The sequence below is a fragment of the Cryptotermes secundus genome, unplaced genomic scaffold (genome assembly GCF_002891405.2).
Source record: "Cryptotermes secundus unplaced genomic scaffold, Csec_1.0 scaffold144, whole genome shotgun sequence".
In the NCBI taxonomy this organism is placed as follows: domain Eukaryota; kingdom Metazoa; phylum Arthropoda; class Insecta; order Blattodea; family Kalotermitidae; genus Cryptotermes; species Cryptotermes secundus.
This window is the reverse complement of record NW_019740655.1, coordinates 1,304,210-1,331,835: the sequence shown is the minus strand read 5'-3', so window position 1 is coordinate 1,331,835 and position 27,626 is coordinate 1,304,210. Positions and strand designations below refer to the sequence as shown.

Genomic DNA, 27,626 nt, shown 5'->3' with positions numbered 1-27,626 from the left:
GGAGGAACTAAGGAACACCACGCAAAACCTCAGGATAGTCGATGTCCCGGCTGAAATTCGAACACAGTGCCTACTGAATACAACATACATCTAAACCAATCTGTTCGGTCTATAGAAGTCTCGCAACATTATGGCGCGACATTTCCGCTCTTACTAGTTTCAGAATTTTGAATTATATTCGAAGGTTTCCTGGCGGTGTAGGCCTGGAATCTATCCGTCTAACCGTCGCTCGATAAGCGGGCATAGGTATGCCTAGCCTGTAGTCACGACAAGTTCGACATTGCGTGAAATTATATTCACGAATCGATCTTCTATTGTTCTGCCTCCTGTTTTAAGCCAGTTCCACACGACCCATATATTCGACGGGTTTTCAGCATTCGCGTATACTTGTCACTGTTTGTAGGAAGGGAACTTGTACTAATATTCACCATGTCCGACTTCCCAGGGTTAATTGGTAAATTGGACAGAAGTCAACGGGTGACGAATGTCCGTCTAGTGTGTCCGTTCCCCTCTAAGCGGCAATCTGCCCGTGTTACACACCGCTAACCGTTGTTCGCTGTATTTTATGGATGTCTTAAGTCTAAAATTCGAACGCTCAAACGAATTAAACATTAAAATTTTTACATCGTTATGAAAAGGAAATTGCAATTTGAAATCCGAAAGACATTTTACATAAAANTGTTTTTTTTTTTTTTTTTTTTTTTTAATTTTAGTTTCTTGGGGTGGGGTGAGACTGAGTCTACTTGGTATGTCCTACACTAATTGGCCTCTTGTAGCAGCCCTGGATGATAGATGATGATTTGTGGATCAGTCTGTGGAATGAGAATTGGCAGAGGAAACCAAAGTACTTGGAGAAAACTTGCCCCAGTGTCACTTCGTCCAAGACAAATCCCACATGACCTGAGCCGGGTTCGAACCCGATACTCCGTAGAGGGAACCCGGCAACTAACCGCCTGAGCGATGGCATGGTCCTACTTTACAAAGAAAGGGTTAGAAAATAAAAACAACGCTTTCCGGGAAGAACTAGTCGCCTGGTTTTCGTATGACACGGACCGCGTAAAAAACGAAAAACTTAGAGGAGGATACACAGACAGATCGACAGATACATACAGGTGCATGGACAGACAGGAAGATGATCTCATGAGTCACTTTTATTTATTTATTTTTTGAATAAGGACATTAAGCTAAAGTGGAATTCACTTGTGACACTTTTCGACCACTTCTTGTTAAGGTGAAGTGGATTATGTAATAGGGATTCCAGTATAGCTGATATGTACAATCCTAACTGGTTCTTCCCGTATTCAAGGACAACGTCCACAGTATCCTTTCATGTATTTTATTTTTTCTTTCAACAGATACGCACAGTTCATGGAAATATACTTCGCGCTGATATCCATTTTTTTCTCTTCACTATCCACATTCAGATAAATACCACTGCATTTACACGTAGTTGGCATACCCTCGTCAATGCTGAAATTACCCCTGGGCTTATTTTTGATTAAAATAAGCGCGACACCATGGAGATGTATGGGGAGTGGAGGTGTAGCTTCACCATTCTTAACCTCGGCACTGGATGGAGTTGGTTAGCTTCACGCCTCTGCCGCCTTATCCCCGCTGAAACAACCTCTGGTACCCATTGTATAGGAGGCTAGATTGAACCCAGAGGCGGTCTGGACGTTTTGGAGAAGATAAAATCTCTTGCCCCCTACCGGGAATCGAACACTGACTCCTCTGCCGTCCAGCCCGTAGCCTAGTCGCTATACCGACCGAACCATCGCAGCTAATGCCGAAAGTGTGGTGACGCTATTCCTCAACTCCCTCATGCGCCTTCATGACGTGGTGCTTACTTAATTAGGCGCAAGCATAATTTCGCCCTTTTTGTCCCTTTACTCTCGTGAAATACATGATGTGCCCTTCAGTCTGTGGCGGTGTCCGCGCTTTCGACACACTAAACGTGTACACCTCGATTTCATTGTAATGAAAGTCAAGGCTCTGCGTTGCCATAATAACGTGCCACGTTCTCAGAGTTTAATGTATTCGTTGGGTAATATAAAATGCGAATACATTGACACTGGATATTATCGAAACCGTCTTACTCATCACTAGTGAACAGTTCAGAGGAAGTTTTTTTAGAAGAAATTGACTTACGAGCTCCTTTACGACCTGAATGTTTTTTGTTACTTGGGGTGGGGCGAGACTGAGTTACCTTGTTTCGTCGGCCACTAATTGGCCTATTGCACCAGTTCCAGGTGATAGATGATGAATGTGGAGCATTCGGTGGAATGAGAATTGACAGGGGAATCCGAAGTACTCGGAGAAAATCTTCCCCAGTGCCACATTGTCCGCCACAAATCCCACATGAACTGAACTGGGTTCGAACCTGGGCCGCCGCGGTGGGAAACCGACGACCAACCGCCTGAGCTATGGCACGGTCTTGAAGTAAGCTAACTCTCTGAATTGGAAGAGTGGAAGTAAGTGCTCACGGCTCAATTTGAAGAGAAGTGCGAAAATCTGAATTAGGACCGTCTTGCCTGCGTTGGATCCGGACACCTTTCGAGCAGGAGTCAGAACACCACCGCTTGATCCAACATGCTAGGTGGCAGGGTGCAGGGGTTCTGTATAGTTCAGAGAGACATGCGATTTCAGTCAGAGAAATTACGCATGTGATGATGTGGCGAAGAAATAAAATCAATTGTTCCACCATAATATTTTCGTCAGCAAAAAATCGACGCGAAGGCTAATGACATATGTAACCTAAACTGAAAGACGACTTCCGTTTGTACTGTGACTGACAGGAATGGCGCCGATCACAGTCTAAGGCATGAACAGTGTTCTCCCACTCGAACACTGGGATCGTGGGTTCAAATTCCACTCGGGGAATCAATGTCCTTGTGCTTTTATTCTGTTTGTGTTGTTCTGTGTGTATGTAGCGGCCTTGCGACGGGCTGATCTCCCGTTTGAGGAGTCCTGTCAATAGGATTAAGGAACTGAGAAGCGGCCAAGGCCCAACAAAAGGCCATAGAGCCATAGATAGGTAGACGCGAATGGCTATAAGTGGGTTTATTGTGCATATAATTATTGTCATTGTAGTCAGGACAGACCATCTGAAACACGCATTGTCTCCAAGAACTGATATAATGAAATATCTCGATCGACAGCCACGTTATCTTTCTCTTGAAGCAAACTAAGAACAACTAGATATAGAATGTCCGGATGAGAGGTATCCAAACTAAAAAATGTATATCTCGGAAACTAATTGTCATACACATATCCGGTTTATATTATCGGAAAGATAAACTGAACGTTTTTTATACCCGGCTTACGAACATACGCCGCCATATTTTTGCCGTTATATTAGGAATTACCTGGACAGAGAGATGGCTGGGATATGAATTGGCAGAGGTGGACCAATCGCATGGCCTCCTAGGTCGCCAGATTTAACCCCAGTGGATTTTTTCTTGTGGGGTTATGTGAAGAACATTGTCTACCAGGTTAAGATCAACGACCTTCATCACCTGAAAGTCCGCATAAGGGACGCTGTGGCTACGGTCACACCAAACATGCTTCAAGCCTGGATATTTGTCGTGTCACCAAGGGAGCCCACATTTAAATTTATTGAGAAAGTTACGTACACAGGACAAACTTTGATACGCGTAGTTTCGCTTTGTAATGGTGTAACCCATTAATGTGTATAATAAATTCTTTCTGAGATATAATGATTTTATTTTGGATACCTTTCACCCGGACACCCTGTATATGCTTCTTAGTCTACTAGAAGATATTCATATAGATACTGCAACATCTTATTTACCTTGGTTCTCTATATTTCCGAAACTCATGGTCCGCGGGTCACCAATGATCCGTGAACAAATTAAGTTTTGAGGTTTTCACGGCGATGACTATGAAGAAAGTCGTCTTCTGGGTTTAGGCGCCGTATGTTCTTCGTTTTGGCCGACGTTTCGGAGGAACGTATCGCCTCCATCTTCAGAGCAGTTGAATGGCTTGGAATGCAGAGAGCAGTAGCTACGTCGGCCAAAACGAAGAATACACAGCGCCTAAACCCAGAAGACGACTTTCTTAATAAATTTCAAATGGTCCACCTCCATTTTCAAGGTCTGAGTCTTCCATTTGTAAACAGATACACAAGTGGTTGAATAAATTTCACTTTTATTCTATTCAATTATTTTGTAAATATTTATTTTATATATTCCTGTAGTCCACCAAAAATAATCCGCACAGTAAGTGGTCATTGGTCGAAAACAAGAATGGCAGTCCCTGCTGTAGAAGTTGGACATTGTTAATTTTCTCGGGTTTATGTTGTATATGCAGCGTTTCGGAAACTGGATGCCTTTCCGACATTGGGTGTGAGGGGAGGAAGAATTCTGCACAGGTGGGCGTGTTTAGACCACTGGTTCGCCTTACGCCTGATGGCGGATACGGAAGGTTGCATCTGGGAAGCTGTGTACGTCAGACGAACACAAGACAATGGCCAGTGTCCAGCATAGATATTCATATAACAATTAGCTGTAATTATTATGTGAACAGATTAAACGGTACATTGTAAACGCTCTGGAAATCGTGTTTTAGTAGGTAATGTGAAGACATTTTTAATGGAGACAGTTCTCCACAAATTTTTAGCGTTGGCACCTTATGGAAATGCATAATCACCTTCGTTCTCCTGATATTCATTTTAGTAACTTTACGTACAGTCTGGATACTGCGTAAACTTGCCGCACACCACTGTGTCACAAACAGCACTGTAAGTAACAGAGTTACGTTACGCAGTACGACAATAAGTACCAATAAGAACTCTCTTTCCTTACTTACCTCCTCGTTAATTCTCTTTGCCACACAGTATTTAGTCCGGTCACGATACGAAAGAAAAATTACCTCAAAGATTCATATTAACACAGTATTGATGTTTATGCGCAAACATTTTATTAAACATGTGTGAAATTTCCACATCTACCACTAATGGCTTTACAGCCCAGTTTGTGTCCTGGCCGCTTCCAAGACATAGTAGCGTGTACAGCCGTTGCTATGCAATAGGCGAATAAACAAAGTTGTTATGCAATCCGTTTCTAGGCAACGGGTAGGTAAACACGTTCCCGCAACAACGAATACGCACACAATAATCGCGTTATCGTTGGAAACGGTGTTCTATGCTCTGTCCGTGCAAAATGACTATAAGGGAGATAATTGGGTCGACCTAGTCACAGATGGGATCGAATACCTCGACCGTATTCTTACGAGATGCAGGAGGCGATGAGAAAGGAACCCAGTGCCTGGAGGTATAACTGGGGCACCTTGTTCGTGGGAGGTATAAATACTGGGACCTGGCCTTCCAGGTTTTGGGAGCCTCGAATTTGAGACAGCAAAATGTGGTCATGAGTCCCGCGGGGTTCGGACCTGAGAATGACTGTGCTGCCGAGGGCCAGAAGCAGTTGTAAACGACAGACCCATTCTGTCGTCAGAGAGGATCTTTTATATATATATATATACATACTATGACTACAAGGGTTCAGTATACAAAAAAAAAGGAATTGTTGGTCGTGTGTCTTAAGGAGTTTGGCGCCAAGACGAACTGATTGGCGGTAAACCGCCAGTCATAAAGTAACTCTTGACTCCGACTCCGACCCAGTCAGTCAGTTGTCACTTGACAGAGAGTGAGATTAGAGTTGACATTTGTCAGTTGACAGAGATTTAGTTGAAAGTCAGTCCGTGAAGAGAAGACTAGGAGGTTGGTGTGGTAATGGCCGCCAGACTAGAAGTTAGTTGAGAATTGAGTTCTTCACGAGAGGCTGTGAAGGTAGAACCTGAGCGCCTGAAGCTGAAGAATCTCCATTGTTAGAAGCTGTTGCTAGAGTACGGCTGATGAAGACACAGCAGGTCGAGAAAGGGTTTAGTGGGTGCTATGGTGAATTGTGAATTGTGAATTGTGGAGATTAGCGATAGTGCTGTAATTACTTGTATTTTAGAGTGGTGTGTGTAAGTGGTCAGTAAATCCATTCACCAATCCAAACCCCGTTTATAGTCACATACACCCCTAAATGATGACAATATTTTTTCGTTCCCTCCTTTCCAACACCCTTCGTCTCCACTCTATCACTCTAAGCATCCTAAGATTCTCTATTGCATCCATCCATCTCAGTTTTGGTCTTCCAGCTCTTCTTTATCCATCTAGTTTTGGGACGGAGAGTTATTTTTTAGCGGGACTATTGCTCAACATTCGGATGATATGAACTGCTTATTGTAATCTTTCAATATTATGGTTTCTAACAATATCTTACTTACTTACTTACTCATGGAGCTGAGCCCTTCTGGAGGAGCCGCCAATTCTGCAGCTACTCAAGAATTTCCAAGTATTTTATGGAACCCGAAGGTTTAATTACCCTGTTCGCAAGAGCCCTCCACTGGTCCCTATCCTGAGCCAGATCTATCCAATCCATACCATCCCATCCCATCCCATCCCATCTCTCTAAGATCCATTCTACTATTGTCCACCCACCCACGCCTTGGTCTTCCCAGTGGTCTCTTTCCTTCTGGCTTTCCCACGAATATCCTATATGCATTCCCCGTCTCCCCGATTCGTGCTACATGCCCTGCCCACCTCATCCTCCTTGTCTTGATCATTCTAATTATACTTGGAGAAGAGTACAAGTTATGAAGCTCCTCATTATGCAGTTTTTCTAACAATATCTGGTTCAGAAAATAGTTCATAGAATTCATTGTTATATCTTATAAGCCAGGATTCATTCTCACACAGTAGGCCAAATGCCCTTGCAGCATTTTCCTCTCCAAAACCCTCAAGCTCTCCTCATTACTCCAAGTTAACGTCCAACTCTCGTCCCCATAGTTCAGCACAGGTCTCGGCAGTGTTTCATACAATCTCAATTTAGTGCTGGATTTGAGAAAATGGGAACTAAATTTTCCTTCAAGTCCATGGTAGCATTTATTAAGCAAAATTATTCTGTTTCTGGGGCTTTTTATCCATATTATTATCATTGTATGTGAAATTTCAGTTCTCATCAATTGTTATCGCCATCAAATTGAGTGCGTCGCTATAACAAAAAAATATGAGCAACTTCGCATGATTTCAGAACTCTATCGCCACACATGCTTCGAATATTCATATTATTGACAGGATAAATAAGACATTTTCTACACCGGTTCTGAACTTTGTCTCTCAGATAGATTAAAAGTATGTGGGCAGGAAATGCTGAGAAAAGTCAATTAGTCATATATAACTGGGAACGCAATTACCTGAGCACATGCACATATTTAACTTTTACCCCCCCTTTTTTTACATTGAGAATGAGATAGACGAAACATGTAGTGCTCTTAGGGAAGCTGATCATTACACGGAAAATTTTAATCGAAAATTATGAAGGGGAGAAATTACTTTGGAGACATATATATATTCTTCCTCTTCTCTCCCACTTTGTAGCTTAGGGCTGAAATATCAGTTTCATGATCACTTTTACAGACGGTAGGACTCCTTGGACTGGTGATCAGGTCGTCGCAAAGCCGCTACCTAAACACAGGACAGCACAAACACAGAATAAACGCACGCACACACACACACACACCAAACAGCCATGCCTTATGTGGGATTCGAACCCACGATCCCGGCTTCCGAGCGAGCGAAGACCCTGCATGCCTTAGACCGCTCGGCTACCGTGACCAGCATAGGCTTGTCATCATCATCAGTAATCTGTCAAGACGACAGGTCCACAGTCTCTTCCAAAACTATTCCTCCACTTAATGCGATCTAGAGCTTTCTCCTTCAAATGACAGTATCCTCTTCTGTCCCCAAGGTCATCCAGCATCTTCTTACGTCTTCTTGTCACTTCTATCCACCCATCTATCTTTCCTTCGATAACTTCTTTTAGAAGGCAAAATGACCAATCCAATTAGCCTTCCGTTTTCTTATTTCGTGTAGGATATTCCTCTGCTCACTGACTCTAATTAACACTTCTTCATTTCTCACATAATCGGTCCAACTGATCTTCTCCATCCTTCTCCAACACCACATTTCGAAGCTTTCCAGATGTTTCTGATCTACTGCCCTAAGTGTCCATGTTTCAGCCCCATACAGAGCTATGCTCCAAATGTAGCATTTCACTAGTTTCTTCCTCAAATTTAAGTCCAATTTGCTGGTAAAAAGATTCTTCTTCTTGCTAAATGCAGCTTTTGCCATGGCAATCCTGGATTTAATTTCACAAGTACACCTTCCATCATCTGTTAACAAGCTACCCAAATATTTAAAACATTTCACATTCTCCAGTTGTTTTTGGTCTATCTTTATTGTGACTGGGGTTGGTTGTCTCGAAATTTTCATTACTTTTGTTTTCTCCACATTCATTTCCATGCCATAGCACCTTCCAATTTCAATTAGTCTATCAATCATGCCCTGTAGCACAGTTTCTTCCTTAGCCATTAACACAAGGTCATCTGCATATTTCACAGTTTGAATAATTTGCCCTCCTACTTTGAAGTCACCGAGCCCATCCAGAGCTTCCTTGGTAAGGCATTCGCTGTACAAGTTGAACAGAATTGGTGATAAACAGCATCCTTGTCGAACTCCTCTTCCAATCTGCACACTTCCTGTCTCCCCCCTGTCCAGTCGTACTCTAACTTTCTGATCCATGTACAATTTGCTAATCAATCTTCTTTCATGCCAATCGATACCTGTTTCTTTCAGGATCTGCATTAATTTGGTCCAGTTTACCCGGTCAAATGCCTTCTGCCAGTCTATGAAGCAAACACACAGTTCTTCATCTATCTCCAAAGTTCGTTCCGCTATAATTCTCATCATCCCAATTGCATCCCTGGTTCCTTTTCCTCTTCTAAATCCAAACTGATCTTCTCCAAGTACATCCTCTATTTTCCTTTCAATTCTTCTTTTAAGTATCTTTGCTATTATCTTTGCTGTATGTGCAATAAGACTTATTGTGCGATGGTCGCTGCATTTTGTAGCTTTTGTCTTTTTCTTTAAGGCAATCATTGTAACTTCTGTAAAGTCCTTGGGCCACTCTCCACTTTCATATATGGTGTTCATTAGTTTTGTCAGTGTTTTCAAACCACCTTCTCCCAGTAACTTGAGCACATCTCCAGGTACATCATCATCTCCTGTAGCCTTTCCCTTCCTCATTTCCTTGATAGCTTTTTCCACCTCACTTTGTAAAATATATGGTCCTTTCTCGTCTGTATCTACTTCTTCTTCCGGTTCAACTTCTAAGGTTTCTGGCCGATTAGGTCGATCATATAGTTCTGAAATATAATTTTCCCAAATTTTCAGCACTTGCCTCTGATCTACTATTCTATTCCCCTGGGAGTCTTCGATGCCAACATTTTGAATCCCATGATTCTCTTTCCATCCTAGTTCTTTTGTCTTCATGTACATCAAATCATAACGGCCTGTTCTTTGAAATTCCATAATCTCATTACATATCTTCTCAAGATATTCCTTTTTGGCCCTGTCCGTGGCTCTTTTCAATTCATTCCTCAGTCTCCTGTATTTCCTCCTGCCTTCTTCATTGTTGACATTCTTCCATTTCCTTCGCTCCTCCATTTTACTCATCATCTCCTGTGTAACCCATGGTTTTCTTGCTATCTTCTCAACTTTACCTACCAAATCACTGATAGTATCTAACATGCATTCTTTTATATCGTTCCACTGCGCTTCAGCATTTCCGCTTTCACCTTCAATTGCACCGAGTTTCTCTTCTAGAGTCTCTTGCACGCTTTGTCTTTGAGCATATAACTTCTCCAAATCCCATCTGGGTCTGCGCTTTCGAAATCCTATAATTTTCTTCAACCTGGTTCGGAACTTGGCAACCAGCAAGTTGTGGTCAGAGTCAATGTCTGCCCCAGGAAGCGTCTTCACATCCTTCACACTGTTTCTGAATCGATGTTTCACAAGGATGTAGTCCAGCTGATGCCTCTTCCAATCCCCAGGTGCCTTCCATGTGTAAATTCTTCTCTTTGGCTTCTTGAACCAAGTGTTGGTAACAATCAATCCATTTCGTTCACAAAAGTCAATAAGCATTTGACCTCTGTGATTCCGTCTTCCTAGTCCATGTGATCCAACAATATTCTGATATGGTTCATCTCCAACAATGCTGTTCCAGTCTCCCAATATGATGCTGTTTGTGTCTCCTCTTCCATCTTCCTGAAGTATTTCTTCAATTGTGTCATACACTTTTTCCACTTCATCATCTTCATACTCTGATGTTGGCATGTACACTTGCTTCAGAGCAATAATTCTGTCATTACAAGCAATCTTCTTAACAACACTCCTCACTACACTTTTATGCACCACTATTGCCACACCTCTTTCAGCCCGTTCATCTCCGGAATAATACACCGTATAATCACCACTTCTTATTTCGCCTTGTCCTTTCCATCGCACTTCGCTGACACCTAGAACAGACACCTCAGTAGGCTTGTATAGGATGCTAATATTGAGATGAATGTTAAGGAGAGAGGACGTGTTCATGTGAACTGAATTAATCTGTCTCAAGGTAGGGGTCAATGGCTGGCTCTTGCGAACACGGTAATGAAACATAAGGTTCATGAAATGTGGATTAGGCGAATCTGTTGATCACCCGTTCGTCTAGCAGCTTCCTGAGGACTTCGCTCCATGGAGTGTCAGCAGGCACGGGACTACTGCGGTGAGATTGCCTCCAGTGCACAGAGCAGAAATATGTACACGTATAGAGGCATGTGAAGGACAGCCCCCCCCCGCCGCGCGTACACACGTACTTCTGGTGACAAGGAAAGTGCTTTAAAATCTGAGTATTGTAAATGGATAATTTGAAATTTATGTTTGTTGTTGCTTCCCGCAACGGAGCCCAGCGGATGGCTCGGAGAGTTGGAAGTCGCCCAACTGCCTGTGACGCCTACAGCTTCCGCTTGCCGCATGGTGACGGTGCTAAGCTGACGGCCCGTGGGGTAGGTCACGGCAGTGTGCCGACCGGAGAAGCCTTCCGTGACAACGTTAACACCCACTACTTTTGTTCTTGCATTTCTTCGACCTTGGCACAACAACATAATCGCCGATGAAGATTACTTATTCTCGGATATGACTCCGTGTAGTCTAATATTTATCGGCGCTTCGGAGGAACTTGCTGCCTCTGTTTTCAGGATAGAAGAGTGTCCTGTAGACGGAGAATCTAGTCTTTTCCTTAGAATCAACCATATTTTTTTTTATATACAAGAATGACCTCACATCAGGCATTTACTCCACCGTAAATGATTTTTTTTATCGATATACCAACGGTTCGTCCTTGAATTCTTTAGAGCACAGCGGAAAGGTATGTTCAAAGTTGGAGTACTTATGCTTTCGGAATGCGATTCTTCATGCATTGAGAAACTAATCACACTCTAAGTATACCACTTTGCACTTTGCAGAGACCCATATATTTACATTTCAGTTAGACCAGTATGTAGAGCATCCTTTAAACGAACCGAACTAGGCCAAAATTGAAATGGCTCTACAACATTCAGCGTGCGTCTTTCACACCGACTTTAAATGAAATCGTTCTGTGGTTTGATCCCAGTTGCTGTTGGATAGCGTGGCGGACCTGCTTCCCATATGTCAATATACATCTAAAAATGTGGGTGACATTCTGAAGCTGCTGTTTTCCACTAGTGAACTCCGATTGTTTATGGGTGTGAAACTTTGTCTCTGTTATTAAGGGAGGAACATAGACTGAGGGTGTTTGAGAACAGGACAGTATTTGGACGGAAGGGGCATGAAGTGACGGGAGGTTTCAGGAAACTGCATAATGAGGAGCTTCATAACTTGTACTCTTCTCCAGTTATAATTAGAATGATCACGTAAAGGAGGATGAGATGGGCAGGGTATGTAGCATGCATGCGGAAGAAGAGGAATACATAAAGGATTTTGTTGGGAAAGCAGATGGAAGGCGTAGAATTTGGTGAAAAGGCAACGTTAAAATAGATTTTAGAGAGTAGGGTGGGGTGGTATGGAGTGGATTGATTTGGCTCAGGATAGGGATCATTTGAGGGCTCTTATGTACATGATATGATCCTTCAGTTTCCGCAAATATTGGGAAATTCTTAAGTAGCTGAGCGAATGGCGTCTTCACAAGAAGGGCTCAGTTCCATGAAGTTATAACTCCATTATCTTTATTCCTTGCGTCCTGTTTCTGTGATTAAAGTTCTATTATATTTTATTAACCATTAATCAATATTTATAGTCCGTGTGTTAATTATAACCAGCTAGTTTTTATTTCTTATAGATATGCTAAGATACTGGTCAGCTGTCAGACCGGTAGTTACTTATGCCTGTGAAACCTGAGCACTGAAAGAAAGTGAAATCAATAAATTACTGGTCTTTGAGAGGAAAATTCTAAGAATTTTTTGGCCCAAGTAAAGAAAATGATAGCTGGCGAATGAAAACAAATCAAGAATGAAATCAGTTAATCAACCTTAAAAACACTCTCGTAGCTTGGCCACATAGAGCGAATGCAAACCAACAGATCATGTAGAAGCCTGCACTTATGGAAACCATTAAGTACAAGACCAGTGGGCAGGCCGAAAATGAGATGGGAGGATGATGTTAAAGCTGACATTAAGAAGATTAAGGTACCAAATTGGAAGATAACTGTCCAGACAGGACCAAGTTGAAAGGTGCGGTTGAGAAGACCAAAACTCTACTTGAGTTGTAGCGTCAAAACAGAAGTAGAAGAAGACAGGTTAAGATAAAGCCGCCCCTGTGCTCAGTTAGTTAGGCACCACGCCATGAAGACGTATGAGGATTGAAGATTTCCTAACTTTCCGGCAAACATCCGGCAAACCAAGCCATTAACCTTGAAAATTGCTAACAGGTCTGTCATTCTTGATCATAATGAAGACAAATTAGTCTGTTAGCACCTGCTCACGCTGGTTCCTCGCTTGCGGATTTTCTTCTTTCTTCTACCCTGAAGATGGAGACAATACGTTCATCCGAAACGTCTGTTAACACAATATCTACACGACGCCACATCCCAGAAGACTGCTTTCTTAATAGTCACCGCCGTGAAAACGTCAGGTCTTACAAGAATTAGTCTGTTTTTATACAAAAGACGAGCAGGAGTTGTTGGATTCAGGAAGGTTCATTTATCTTTTGCAGTATCATTGCTAGATTACTAACCAGCTTCGTAGCTCCTGTTCATCAAAAGTGAATTGAGATTTGTTATTGATTCCTTCAAGAGAAGCCTCAAAGTCATTCTTGATCATAACGGAGTCAAATATGTCTGTTCCATTTGCAAATTCGGTGCATTTGAAATAAATGTTTTTGGTGGAGACTTCTAAGTTATAGGTACACTTCTGTCATTAGTTATCTAGGTGCAGAGAAATGGCTTGGACTTCTCCGTGAATGGGACAGCAGAGTACGAAATCTGCGTTGGTTGAAGAAGCAGTCCGCTCTGCAGACTCCAGCAAGCTATTAGATTCGAAAGAAACGTCATACATGAATGTCTGATTGACCTAAATAAAGCGCTCTGCACAGCATGTAAGAAGCAGTTTGAGGAGGCGTTGTTTGAAATGCATCTTCAGCACATTCTCAGCTCTCACGTAATGAAAGTTATTATTCAGACTTATTAGGGAATAGTAGAGACCAAATTAGGAAAAAAAAAATATTTCTGAAATGTACTTGATAAATTTCAACAATTAGGCCGTTAATTTGACCTTGAAGATTCATTCCTTGACCTCGCATTTAGAAAATTTTCCCAAATATCTCAATAGTTTCAATGAAGATCAAGGAGAAATATTTCACCAGAAGAAAACTGAGGAGAATTATCAAGGAAAATAAAATGTCAACACGATAACATCAGGTTGTTGCTGATGATTTAAAAGAGATACTTCCAGCCTAACACACAAAAGGACCAAAAAGCGTGATTCGGTCGCGTTTGGGTGACCATATGCACGACAATATTTCTTATGCTTGTCATTTTATTTGTATATTTGAATGTTTAAGAGCCTTGAAAAGTCATTTATTCGTTGGGATATGAAAACAAATATCGCCTTATAACAGAAAATACATTTAAAATTGTTCAAATTTCTAAAAAAAAATACCCCTTACATGTCAGTAAAAATCAATGATATATTTTTTATATCTGGGTAGCAAAGTTACAGAAAGCAGCTTGTTAGAATGAAAGCAACTCATGTCAAAATTGGATTCACGGACCAGTGTTGTTCCTCTGAACTGTAAACTCCCCGAAAGTACGGGATTCCCGGCAGTATATTGAGCGTGATTATGAAGTCCCTGCTTGGGACGCCGTGTCCAGAGATGCGTGCCGCTTATCTGCGCGGCTGTCTGACGCCACCCAGCAGTCGGTGGAGGCAGACTGCTGTGCACAGTGGTTAGTTTGCATGCCCGTTCGATTTTATCCACAAGACATTCGAGCCAGCTCACAGCGAGACCCCACCTAATGGTGACTTTTACGTGTCGAGCCGTTTTAACACTGCAATATATTTTTGTTCTTCCCTTAACCCCCTTTTTTTTTCTATATAATATCTTTCATTACTTTATAACTCCGTATCTCTTTATCTATGGTTCTGTTTATATCTTGCTTTAATTTGTTTTGTTCTTTTTCTCTTTCATTATTTTCTTGCTTTCTCCCTTGGCCGCGCCATAGCTCAAGCGGTTAGTCGCTGCCTTCCCACCGCGGCGGCCCGGGTTCGATCCCAGGTCTGGTCAAGTGGGATTTCTGATGGACAAAGTGGCGCTGGGGCAGGTTTTCTCCTAGTACTTCAGTTTCCCCTGCCAATCTTCATTCCACCAATTGCTCCACAATCACCCTCACCTATCATCTAGGGTTGGTACAATAGGCCAGAAGTGGCCGCAGTACAAGGAACTTACTCCCACCCCACTAGCAATAATAAAAAATTACTTTTTCCATACACCGCAATATGAATGCATTCCGAGTCTGGAAGGGAAACGATTGGATGAAATATTACATGTCACTTTAATACTGTATTATATATTCGTAAGAAGCGGGTATATTTCAGTGAAGTTTGCGCGAGGGCCAGGGAAGGAAATTTATCCTCAGTGTTAAAATGAAATTCTTCAGCAATACAAAAAAGTGACGGTTTTGTTTACGAAACAGTTTAGACTTTCTAGAAATTGCCGGAGCTTTTGTAATATTGAAGAGTTATGTCTTCTGTGATACAATGCAGTGTAGTCCGGTGAAAGTCATTTGAGTTTTCGGAAGAAAAAATTGCCACCATCTTCACAGCTAAAGAGTAAACTGAACTATAAACGAGCATGAAGCAGGTAGCAAGACGTTTCTGCCTTTTTCACGCCGGTTTCTTGCTTGGCTTATTGTTCCACAGTGAAGATCAATTCGTAATTCAAAATTAATTTCTGAAACTAGGGATCTCTTAGACATTTTGGATGGACTTCTTGAACTGGAGGTCGGTGCATCTCAAGGCCTCTCCCTAAACAGTACAGCGCAGTCGCATTTTATGGGAGGGATGCGTTCCTGAATACCTCGCATAATTCAAAACTCGCATAATTTAAGACAAAATTTCTCATGAGAATAAATTCGTATTATTTAACAATTTTTGCATAACGTGAGACTTTATTAATATTTTATATCGCATTATTTAAAATTTATATAATTCAAATTCGCATAAAATGGTAACGCACTCTACTACACGAAAACAAAAGAAGCACGGACATGCTGTACGTGTATTCAGACCCGTAGTGGTGAGAACCCACATAGTGGAAGAGCGCATGCCTTGAATACTGAGAACACCGTGATTGGCATAATTCATGGCTTCGAAGTTCATCTTGCCTGCTGTTAAAAAAACGCCGTGGCCTGTATTCCGGAAGCAAACTATACCGACCGAGCGACCGCCGCTTGTCGGCGAAGTTAGTGCCAACTTTTATGACTAGAGGGTATCACGTGGTCAGCACAACGGACCCCACGCCCGTTAATGTCGGTTTTCTAGACCGGAGCCGCTATTTCCTCGAAATAACTCCTTAATTATCCTCACGAGGCTGAGTGGACCCCGTTCCAGACCCACTGCTTCTCAGAAAATCTGTTAGATCCGGGAAGCGAACCCGGGACCTCTTGATCTGTAGCCAAGAACTCTGACCACTAGACCACAGAGACTGCTGTTAAAGCCGAAGAAAGATAATTCTAGCTTGAAAACATGATTGGGATGTGAGAGTCATTCGGCTTATGTGAGAATGAAAACCACGCGTCATTCTGAAATTCAGTAATTATACCAATCTGGACTTACGGCATTGAACTCTGGGGATGTGCCAGTAAGACCAACACCAACATTATCCAAAGATCACAATCGAAAATCCTAAGGATGTTAGTCGACGCACCTTGGTATGTGTCAAATGAAACCCTACACCAAGACTTGAAATTAAAATTCGTGAAAGAAATCATCCTGGACAGAAGCCGCCAACACATGAGCAAAATTGAAACCCACGAGAACGAACTATTGCAACCACTCAGGGAGCCAATCAACAATAGAAGATTAAAAAGGAAATGGCCAAATGACCTGATATAAAACAAATCAACTTCTGAAGAGGTAATGTCGATGGACATTTTCCTCGCATGACATGTAATAGTCCTTAGCGAAACCATTAACCTATAGAATGTACGTAATTCTGATTGGTAATAAATAATAAACAAAAAAAGATTCTGAAACTAGACGTTCCGGGAACATTTCGCTGTGCCGCATTTTCTTCGGTTGCTCCACTGAATTATGATGAGGCTAGCAAGAAGTGTTTGGTAAGCGTTACACAATTCGGTGATCAACAAATGCAGCGTGCCAGATACAAACACGAAGTTTTTCATCATCGCCATGTTTACGGTTGTTAGCGTAATATAAATAAATGGCATGCAGAATCTGTAGGTGTGTTTATGCTGTGTCTCGTCATACGTGGCCGATTGGTTCTTTGCTTATCTCCAAGAAACCGAAAGCAAAATACAAATTCCGCGCGGTCGCCATGTTCTTGTAACTGATATGATAATATAATGTAATTGAATCAAGCCACATGTTATTGCGCGTGTGAGGGGGGGCGGGTGTACGGATATGATGATTCAAGGAAATAGAACCAGTTAACTATAATTAATGTTACTGTCACGTTATAGTGACCAGACACGGGAATTGAATTGGTAATTGGATTTATTGAGCACTTAACGAAATGTAACTACAAGTAATTATAACGCTGTCGCTAATTCGCGCATTCTGCTTCTCACTACAGCACTCGCTAAGTCTTCTATGTCTTCACCAGTCGTTGCTTGGTAATGGATCTCGACAGTGTCCTCTGCTTTCATTACCGACTGGCTACCATCTCACAACTAATTACTAACCTCATGACGACGACTAAGTTCAAGCAAAAGTCAATGTCACATTACGACCGACGTTTGATCGGCCAGTCAGTCTTGGTGTCAAGCCCCTTCTTGGGCCAACGACCATACTTTTGTTACTGTCAGACAGTTACGGGGTTTTCTGGTCGGATCCAATAGAAAACACAAGTTCTCTATTGTTGAATTCGTATTTGTTGTCGCGGAAATGTGTGTTATAGAGTCGTTGTCATGCAACGGACCATTCCATTTGTCTCCATTATTCTGTCTTTCAGGTATCATGTCAAAATTTATAATTTCGGACTATGGGAAAAGTCTAAAAAATAGTTTTAAAAAAGACAGTGAAACTCCCGTTTCCAAAGAGTCCGAGGAATGTACTGTACGGAGGCTGTTAAGCTAAAGATTAACAGTTACCCGTTGAACCGAACGTTCTTAATGAGCGTGCCTTGCTGCTACAGTAGTGACTTCATCGTATGTAAGTAAAACAGCGAGGGGTTGCAATTTTAAGCAGATTGTATGATCTTTTAGCTAAGTGGCGCTCGTAAGGGCAGAATGACGGTCCGCCAGGCTCATCTCACACGACAACGAAAAGAAGTTTATTCCCTTTCATTAACTGACGAGGCAGCGCAATAACGTCCAGCGGAAGCGCAAGTTCCGTTTCATCCCTCGTCAGCAACAGCTGTACGGAGCTGACAGAAAACATGAAAGGATCTTGAGAAGAGCTGCACGTTTTATCGCTTGCTTTAGTAATAATTTTATTGTTTTATTAGCCGTCTGCACAACATTCATAGATGACGGATCCGACTGCTGTATTTCTTAAAATCGCGACATGTTTGCAGCAAGTATTGATCATCAGATGAAACATTTACAAATAAAACAGTCGCTTACTTTCCTCCAATACGACACGGACCGCACAGAAAACGACGCATCAAAGAATTCTATTTTTGCATGTGTATTCGTTGTTGCGGTAACGTTCATACCTAGCCGTTGCCTAGCATTGACAAGGGATACATATACAGACACGCATATTTATGGGAAGGATTTATGAAGTACGCCGTTGAGATGGGCTCAGGTGACATACGTACCAGGTTTATTAAAGATTGTTACAGGCATTCAAAAGTTAATAAGGGGTGGGGGATACACAGACAGCATGGTGATATCATAAGCCTACATTTTTTTTTTCAAAATAGAAATGTAGGCTAAATGTGCATTAACGAAGTTCGTATTGTAACATCATTCGTTGGAAGTGGTACCCATTTCCAGCAAAGCTATTACATTTGTTGTGCATATAGCATATAAAATAAAATACGTAATTATGTTTACAGACGGGATACCTTAGTCGGTATAGCGACGGGCTGGACTGCCAGGGTTCGAGTCTCTTCTCCTTAGCGTTCAGACTGGCTCTGAAGTCCACCCAGACTCCAATACAATGGTTACCGGGGGCAATTTCCTCGGAGAAAACCCGCCCCAGCACCACTTTGTCCACCACAAATCCCACTTGACCAGACCCGGGATCGAACCCGGGCCGCCGCGGTGGGAAGCCATCGACTAACCGCTTGAGCTATGGCGCGGCCTTAACTTTTAATTTACTTTGAAAAGGTATATAGAATTTAGAGATGTGAAGATACCCCTATTTAAAATGACATTGAAGTCTTAAATACGTTCAACCATCAAAGGCAACAATGTTTTTATCGATTAATTTAAAATCAACACCACATGTTTCGACCCTTAAAGGGTCATATTCAGGTGTTCATTAAATACACAATTTAATTATCGACTTCGTAAGGCGTGTTCTATACCACATTTACTAACTTCTCACTTGTCTTATAGCAAGGATACTCTTGGTTTGCAGATACATATCATATGAAGTGAGGTAGATAACCTAATGATGTACGATCATACCCTGTATTTCCCCCCCCCCCCCCCCTTTGGCGCTAGAGCCCCAATTTGGGCCTTGGCGTACCTCCATGAAACTTTCAGTTTCACTTCGGTTTACTAGATCTTAGACATTCGATAGGACTCCTTGGGCGGGTGGTCAGCTCGTCACAAGGCCTCTCTACCTGTACACAAACAGAGAAGTGCACATACACATACACACACACACACACACACTAAACATCCATGCCCTGAGTGGTATTCGGATTCACGATCCCGGCTTCCGAGCGAACGAAGACATTACGAGTACATGCCTTAGACCGCTCGGCTACCGTCACCGGCTTACTCTGTATGTAGTCCTTGTTAATCGCATTGAAATTAAGATTACATGTTTACCATTAAAAATTAAAACTTAACGCAGTTTTCCGTTGTGAGCAGTGTTGTGTTTGTCGGTTCAACGCATTTAGGTCTTAATACCTTTTTATTGTGGGGATTTCATTGCGTTTACCACGCGACACCCTCTGTCCGCTAAAGCTGGCACTAACTTCGCCGACAAGCGGCGGTCGCTCGGTCGGTATAGTTCGCTTGCGGACTCAAGCCATGGAGTTTGTTGTTTGTATACGTTTTTATTTGTAATGCACGCAACGGGATGCAAACAACTTTTCCCGTAGTGATCAGAGGAGATCTTCTCTGGATGCGGAGGATAGCCCTCATGGAATTGAATAGGCAGTCACGCAGAACTGAACAAGATGAATTCCTTCTGTTTGAGGGCTGGCTGAAGGCTAATAATGCTTCACCTTAAAAATATTTACATTGCAGTGTTACTCAAGGCCTTAGATTTGTACACATTCTTTGGCCGCCGGTTATTAGCTCCATTATGAACGTTCGGGTGTCCTTAAGGGTGGAGGATAGACCTGTCTTGTCTAGGTTAAAGACGTTGGACATCTCAAGAGCGACCGTGCCCTGTGAATTTAAGTATCCAGTCAAGGCTTTATAATGATTGCGTAAAGCAACTTTCTCTCAGTGCAGCATTCCTGCCGTGGCTACGTACTTCCGAATTTCGGTCCGATTCTGGGAATCCCTGACGTAAAATGAAACAGAGCACAAATGAATTGGCGTATTTTAACTTAACTTTCACAGCAAATATAAATGGCGTCCGCCAGCAAAGAAAGTAACACGTCTGCCTCGCGTTCTGTGGTTCCCGCATTCAGTTCCCAAATTGAAGGTCAATATTCTGTGAATTTTTGTGATTATCTCAGCAGGGCAAGGTCGTTTTCATTCGCCTCCTTCCCAATTCATCATTCAAAATCTTCCTTCTATTCTACGCTATCAAATTATTTGATACTCTCTATGACCGCCTTTGTGGTCTAGTGGTCAGAGTTCCTGGCTACATTTCCAGAGGTCCGGGTTCGATTCCCGGCGCTCCCAGATTTTCTGAGAAGTAATGTATCTGGAACGGGGTCCACTCAGCCTCGTGAGAATAATTGTGGAGCAACTTGAATGGAAAAATAGCGGCTCCGGTCTAGAAAACCGAGATCAGCGGCCGTGAGGATCTGTTGCGCTGACCACTGTCCGATAAAGTTTGTACTAACTTCGACGACAAGCGGCGGTCGCTCGGTCGGTATAGGTCTCTTGCGAACTACAGGCAACGGAGTTTGTTTTTTGTTTGTTTGAGATTCCTTATTCGTTTTATCTCTCATAAAGCTACTCACTTTGGATCTGATCACGCTAATAATATTAGGCGCAAAGACAATTTATGTATATCATTATGCAGCTTTCTCCAATTTCATATTATTCCTTCTCTTTCCGGACCAAACATTTTCCTCAGCAGCCTGTTCTCAAACACCCCCACATTCCCCCCCGAGTTTCATTAACCTTATAAACCAGATGGTGAAAGTGCAGTCGTGTACATTTTAATATTGAAGTTTTACAGTGACTAAAAGCAAATGTTGCTTAACTGAACTGTAGCAAAATTTCCCTGAACTTAATGTGGTCGTAATTTGTTCATTAATGTACTTTTGATCTGTTGTTATCGCCCCCAAATGCGTGAATTTTGTCGGCCTTTCCCTAGTACTTATTAAGAATATTATTGTGATTTTGCAAGGATGCCGACATTTCATTTATCCTGCACCTGGGTTTCTAACTAAATTTTAAATCTCTGCGTTTAGCGTAAACAACCTAAAATCATTGTTCAACAGGATTTACTTTGTATTAATAAATTTAAATTTGCAGTTTTGCGTTTTGGCTGCGTACTTTCCTTATTTTGAAGAAATAAAATAGACTTACGCTATCACCATACTGTCTGTGTGTCTATATAGTATGTATCCCTTTGCCGTTGTTAGGCAGAGGCCCGGTAAAACGTTGCCGCGACAACGAATACACAGGCAACAATAGAATAATTGTTAGACTCGTCGTTTTCTATGCTGTCCGTGTCGTATCGAAGGAAGGCAAGTAATTCTTTCTAGTGCAGTGCAATATAAGAGGCTTAAACTTCGCTGTGGTCAAGCTTACGACCGTTCAAATGACTAAGGTGCTGTTGTAGCATAAGATACGTAAGTTAGGCATGATCTGCTCTGCAAAGCCTTTACTGACAGAGGACTTGTGTGTAGTGCAAAAGGAAGAATTTTCGATAACGTGTTATATGTGCGAAATATTCATTCATTCATCAGTAATCTGTCAGACGACAGGTCCACAGTCTCTTCCAAAACTCCAAGTTCCTCCACTTAATGCGATCTTCTGTTTTTGGAAAGAGACTATCCAGGAAAAATGATAATGTGGTAGTTTTTCCATTTGCTTTCCACATCGCAGTACAGCAGCCGTTCAAACCACTCTGGTCACGCCTGTTGCTATACGAACTTGAACCATCTCGAGCATCATTTGCTCTGTGCTTCAAGTCGCTGCTGATGACGCTGCTTCCGGCATCAGTTTTTGGTGTCTCTCTTCGTCTGATGCCTACCCTTTGACCTGTCCAGCAAGGGAGGCCCTGCCAGTAGCTACGCTACCGCTGGTATAGCTCTCAGGGTCCTTGGCATACTCAAACCCCCTCACCACGATAAGGTGGAGACACCAACGAGGGGGGTGCGAAATATACACTTGACGAAAGGTCTGGTGTATTCATATTCTACTCGTCAGAGAGGATGTTACATAAGGACTATTACCTCAAGAGTTCAGTTGGAAAAAAAAATCTCTGGTCGTGGGTCTCAAGGGGCCTGACGCCAAGACGAACTGATTGGCGGTAAACCGCCAGTCGTAAAGTAACTCTGACTAATTATTACATAGAGCATTGTTGTGAACAGAAATTAAAAGTTTGGAATTCCGAAAGTTCTAAATTATTTGACCCGCAATATTTTAGTGAGTAACATAATTGACTATGAACTGGTTAATTTTGGTTCAGTCCCCAAGTCAGAAGCTGGGGAAGCTCAATAGATCATTTAGGGTCGCTATGCGGGGGCCGGTTTTTATGGCCCACCCTTACATACATTACATTACATTACAGAACCTGGTCTCGTATCCTAAAGGTACCATGGATACTTTCCCCTGCCGTAAGGAATCCGGAACACAAAATTGACCACAAATAACTGGAACTTTATCTCTGCTCTCGAATACGCCTTCCGGCATAGTGCTTTTGAAGAGGGACGACTTTTCGTAACTAAAGTAGCTTTACCATAAGGACGAAAACACATTTATCTAATTATATATTTATTTATCGTCTCACCACGCCATGTAACATTTAGGTTGCTGATCTCTCTGGAGCAGAGCTGTCGCTTCCAGTTCAAAGACACGGTCCATCTGAGGAGAGTTATGTCTTGTCGTAGAATGCTTAAAGGGATATCACTGAATCTTGTATGAAGCATCAAACCAGATTTAGTCTCCAGAGAGAAAGTTACAGGCCCGTGACCACATACAGCTTCGACTTGTGTAACTTCCGTGTAAGAGCGAAGAAAGTGGCGGGAGAGTGAAAGTGTTTCTCATCAAGATGTAGGTCCTAAAAAGCACACCGACTCAGACGAGCGCCTATGACACCATTCGGGTAGAGGATTGATGTAAAAGTTGTTACATAATCGTGTACCTGCAAGAAACAGCGACCTTTGGTTGAGTAAATGGTACTAAAACAATTAACACATTTCCTTCCGGAAATACTCATGTTTCATTTTGCTTATTACTTACTTTCTCATGGAGCTGAGCCATTCTTAAGAAGCCGCAAATTGTGCAGATACTCAAGAATTTCCTAGCATTTTACGGAACCCGAAAGTACATTACCGTTTTCACAGGAGCTCTACACTGGTCTCCATCCTGAGCCAGATCATTCCAATCCATAACATCCCACTGTGTTTCTGTAAGATCCATTTTCATGTTGTCCATCCACCGACGTCTTTGTCTTCCTAGTGATCTCCTTCCTTCTGGCTTTCCAACCAATATCCTATATGCCTTCCTCTCTCCATTCGTCCCATATACCCTGCCCACCTCATCGTCCTTGATTTGTTCATTCTGATTATACTTGGAGAAGAGTAAAATTTACAAAGCTCCTCATTATGCAGTTTTGTCCAAGCTCGTGTCACTTCATCTCTCTTCGGTCCAAATATTCTCCTCAGCACCCTGTTCTCAAACACCCTCTGTCTGTGTGCCTCCCCGAATGTCAGAGACCAAGTTTTACACCCATCCAGAACCACTGGCAAAATTATAGTTTTGTATATTCTAATTTTTATGTTTTTGGTCAGCAGACGAGAAGACAAAAGGTTCTGGACTGAATGGTAGCAAGCATTACCCGAGTTCAATCGCCTCTTTATTTCCTCCTGAATCAGGTTTCGATCTGTTATAGTTCTTTCCAAATATCTGAATTGTGCCACATTTTCAAAACTTTTGTTTTCTATCTTTATATCATGATTTTCCCTGCATTTTGGTGACGAGGCAGCAACATATGCTTAGTTTTCTCAGTGTTTACATCTAGACCAACCTCTTTACTTGCGTCACTTAAAGTTTGTGTGTTTTTCTTTATGGTATCTACATTATCACCAAGTAGATTCACATCATCGGCATAGGCCAACAGCTGATATGTCCCGTTTAATTTCAGTCCCACCTGGTTTTCCTGGACCTTCCTAATGGCATATTCTAAAGCAAAGTTGAAAAGGAGTGGCGATAAAGCATCTCCTTGTTTTAGACCATTCTGGATAGGAAATTTATCAGACAAATGTTTACCTACACGGACTTTACTGTACGTTTCGTTTAAACACATTTTAATTAAGCCAACTAGTGTCATTGGTATCCCAAACTGATTAAGCTTATTTAGATTATATAAAGAGTTCTCATGTTACAAGTCTATTCAGAACGATGGTTTTGTGTTGTACTGCTACTGTATTTCTCCACCTATTTTAAAGCGAGGTATACGTTTCGAATCCTGCTCGATACATACCTTTACTGAGGATTCGATATTTTTTTCCTCAGTCCCTCTACACGAATGACGGCGAATTGGTTGCATTGTATATTATACAGCTCTTCTCTCTTGTGGAGCCGGGATAACTCGGTCAGTATAGCGATGGGCTACGAAATGAAATGCAGGGGTTCGATTTCAGGCAAGGACAAGAGATTTTCTGTACTCCATAGCGTCCAGACCGACTCTGGGGCCCACCCAGCTTCTTACCCGTCGGGTACAGGGGGCTCTTCCCCCGGGGGTAAAGCGGACGGGGTGTGAAGCTGATTACTCACTTCCATCTAGTGCCGCGGTCAAGAATTGTGGACATATAGCCCCTCTCCCTGTAACTTTTCATGGCGTAGTGCTTAATTGATTAATTAACTAATTAAGCACAGGGTCAAATTTATGTTGTACCTTTACATAATGCCTCTTGATGTACTATTTGTCCTAACACTTCACTCCTCTACAGATCAGTAACCTCAGTAGGATATCTGGACCTCTAGTTTTCAACGGTTTGCTATTTTATTTCAATAGTCGTGGTCATATCTAACCGTTGGGATATACGGAAGACATGAGCAAGAACCTTTCTCGCTCCCTTGGAAGCCGGGGTCGTGGGTTCGGATCCCACGTAGGGTATGGATGTTTTGTGTGTGTATGCGTTTATTCTGTTTGCGTTGTCCTGTGTTTAGATATCGGCCTTGCGACGAACTGATCACCCGTCAAAGCAGTCCTGCCGTCTGTAGATGATCATGAAACTGAGAAATCAGCCCTATGTTCCAAAGTGGGAGCAGAATAGAAAAACAAAAAAAGTATATTAAAGGGCAATATTTTATTTTTTGCCACATATAACTACTCATATTCTTAGATCAAGTAGCATCACATGAGAAATAACAGTATGAACCTGTTCAAATGGACCGGTCTAAATGGATGCCGTCATGGCGTAAATTAAGATACCGTCCCTGCATTTGGCTGGAAATGTTAGGGGTAACCAAGGAAGTGTTGTCAGATTGGCCTCTCTCCTAGCTGAGATTGAAACCACACATATAAAAGTGATAAATATGCACAGCTCATATTGTCACGTGTTGGGTATGTCACGCGACAGATAACTTCACGTGGGTCTCGGATTTAGCGAAACTTTATTGGACACTCACACTTACACAGCTCACTTGCAGTATCACCTGATTTCTGGCCCAGTACTCTCATGCGGCGTCTCAGCTATCCTTGGCCGTGGTTGGATCTCAACTGTCTCTGGCGGTGGTTGTCTCAAGACTTTCTCCTCGTGTGTGTCCAAGTCCAAGTCCAAGTCACATTGTGACTGACGGTCAGCCAGCCAGTAAGTCTATGACCAAATGTTTATTACCTTTGAACGTTACAGTTCTGTGTCCAGGTCCAGATATGACACGATATTTTGTTCTGGCCGAAGACCGTCTGTGACAGAATGATATTCTCTTGTCATTTACGTACCCCCCCCCCCCCGACATTCATGGACCTGAGCCCTTCTTCAGAAGGGTACTTTGGTGCTAGTACCTTATATTTTAATTCAAGCTTTCTCTATTCCTCACGGTCAACGATATTGAATCGTGAGTCGTGGGAATGCATGCCTGCAGATTGGATTGGACGACGTTTATTAACTTTTGAGGGGGTATGTGAAGGAATGAGGCCACTGGGAAGACCAAGACGTAGGTGGGTGGGCAATGTTAAAATGGATCTTAGAGAGATAGGTTGGGATGGTATGGATTGGATTGATCTGGCTGAGGATAGGGACCAGTGGAGGGGAAGTTCTTGAGTAGCTGCATAGTTGGCGGCTTCTGAAGAAGGGCCCAGGTCCATGAATTGGGGGGGGGGGTACGTAAATGACATGAGAATGTAACTCTATCACAGACGGTCTTCGGCCAGAACAAAATATCGTGTCATATCTCCTGAAAGCCAGCAGAGACAGCCGTTACTAGGGAACAGGAAGGTAACAATACGTGACTGTGTTCACTGTGCGTTCCGAGCCACATTCCCACGGCAACAAGTATGCCTGCAACGATAGAGGAATTGTGGGAAGCGGTGTTCTCTGTGGTTTCATACAGAGGTTATATATGTATCAAGAGAATGGAAACACAAGCAAGTCAGTCTAGAGTCTCGAGTCTGCAGTTAGTAGTTGGAAGACAGACACGTGGGAAATCGTTGCTGACAGTCGTCACTGGCGTAGGCGTGGGAGCTAGAGAAGACCCTATTGTTGTTAGCCGTTGCGTAGCAACGCCGAGTCTTGTTGCGAGATAAACGCCAGCCAGCGAGGACAGAAGACGCTGAACGCGGAAACTGTACTCACAAGTTGTCTGAATATGTAAGGTGAATTAAATTCAATCATGCAATCCAAACCTCGCCTTACAAGTTACTGCAACACGTGACGATATTAAGAGTAGGCTCTTTTGTAATGCGGCGCCGTGTGCACTAAGCACCAGAATTTCGGCCCTTCTGCCCTGGAGATTTAGGCAGCAAGTTTTTTCGAAATGTTGAAACGCATGTACCAGACCACACGGCTTCAGATACAGGAACTTCAAATAGAAGGAAGTCCATCAGTGGGAATTAAAAAAATTGGACGGCGAAAATCAAGTGATTTTTATGAAGTTTAGAACGTTCGGTGCAATATAAACTACGTAACAGTAAAGTTGTTACAAATATTGACTGTTCATGGAAGGTACACAAGAGTTACTTGAAGGCTGAGGTATTTAGGTCAGTGCGTCAAGTTGTCTCGGCTCTGTCATCGTACGCAATCCACACGACACTGTTAAGTGTTTTTTTTGTAACCGGATTGACAAATTTGTTTTAGCTTTGGAACTGTTTGATCCATCAGAATAAAAATGTTCCATTTACTCCAGGTGCAGATCATACTGTAACGTGCTCGGCTACTGAAGACGCCGTTCGGATTTTTAATTGGTTTTATTAACAACCTACAAGTCGTAACCACAATCAGTTATAACACTGCTACGGGTTTACACAATTTACAAACC

General features: G+C 42.4%; 1 protein-coding gene across 1 annotated transcript in view; it reads left to right on the top strand.

Annotated features, from left to right (window-relative positions):
* The window catches only part of LOC111872368 (elongation of very long chain fatty acids protein AAEL008004-like), a gene marked incomplete in the record, with an annotated part of 182,219 nt that overhangs the window by 118,947 nt on the left and 35,646 nt on the right, over nucleotides 1-27,626 (top strand).